Raw genomic sequence first — 1379 nt, forward strand, 5'->3', positions numbered from 1 at the left:
ATCCTCTGGCACTGGGCTGTACAGGGAGGTCAGCTGCACTTCGGGAGCGTTATCATTGGCATCCACAATGTTGACCAGCACCTTGCAGTGCCCAGCCATAGAAACAGGGCCCTGATCAGTGGCTTGTACGTAGATCTCATAGGAGGATGCCTCCTCATAGTCCAAAGTGCCATTAACCCGCACCTCCCCTGAATGTGGGTCCACGCTAAAGAGCTGTCTCACCTTCTGGGGGGTGTAGCTGCCGAAGGAGTAGATCACATCCCCGTTAGAGCCCTCGTCCGGGTCTGAGGCATTGAGTTTGACCACCAACGTGCCAGGCAGGGAGTTCTCCAGAAGGCTCACGGTGTAGGTGGAGCGGTCAAAGGCGGGTGGGTTGTCATTGGTATCCACAACTCGCACAGAGATCTGGGCCGTGCCGGATTTTGGGGGATCCCCACCATCCACAGCAGTCAGCACCAGCTGCTGCAGGGCACTCTGCTCCCGGTCCAGGGGCTGCTGCAGCACCAGTTCCAGGAGTTTGCTGCCGCTCTGGAAGCCTTTAAGGTCCAGGGCAAAGTGGCGATTGGGGCTGAGCAGATAGTTCTGCACGGAGTTGGTGCCCACATCAGGGTCCTGGGCACTCTCAATGTGGAAACGGGCCCCGGGCACGGCAGACTCACTGATCTCCAGCCGGTAATCCTGGCGGGGGAACCGCGGCGCGTTGTCATTGATGTCCAGCACCTCCACCTCCACGTTGTGCACCTCGATGGGCTGCTCGAGGACCAGCTCCAGGCTGAGGAAGCAGGAGGGGCTCAGCTCGCAGAGCGCCTCTCGGTCCATGCGCTCCCGCACCAGCAGCGCCCCGCGGCCCAGCTCCAACTCCAGGTACTGCCGGCCGCTGCCCGAAGTGATCCGCGCTCCCCTGGCCGCCAGCCGCCGCGGATCCACGCCCAGGTCGCTCGCCACGCTGCCCACGAAGGCGCCGTGCGGCAGCTCCTCCCGCACCGAGTAGCGGAGCTGCCCGCCCGCCGCCCGCCCGGCGCACAGCCCCAGCAGCAGCAGCGGGCCCAGCACCGCCGCCATGGCCGGGGCGGGGGGTGCCTACGGGAGCAGCCGGAGCCCGGGGGAGCCCGGAGCCGCCGAGCCCGGCCCCGGCCCGGCCTCACTCCCCGCCGCCGCCCGGCCGCCTCATGCAAGCGGCGAGCAGCAGCCGCCGGCCGCCCCCGGCCCCGCCGCCGCCCGCTCCATGCTCGCCGGCTGCGCGAAGCGGCGGCTCCGACCTCTCTCCCTCCGGCGGCTCTCAGGAGGATGAGGAGGAGGAGGAAGGAGGAGGGACCGGGACTTGCCGGATCCGCTTTCTCGTGCTCCAGCTGCTGCGCGGGAGGAGGCGGGGGTGGACG

General features: G+C 67.5%; 1 protein-coding gene across 1 annotated transcript in view; it reads right to left on the minus strand.

Annotated features, from left to right (window-relative positions):
- The window catches only part of LOC103817213 (protocadherin alpha-2), a 144409-nt gene that overhangs the window by 49430 nt on the left and 93600 nt on the right, over positions 1–1379 (minus strand). The window lies entirely within an intron of this gene.

Source organism: Serinus canaria, chromosome 13 (assembly GCF_022539315.1).
Source record: "Serinus canaria isolate serCan28SL12 chromosome 13, serCan2020, whole genome shotgun sequence".
NCBI classification, from domain to species: domain Eukaryota; kingdom Metazoa; phylum Chordata; class Aves; order Passeriformes; family Fringillidae; genus Serinus; species Serinus canaria.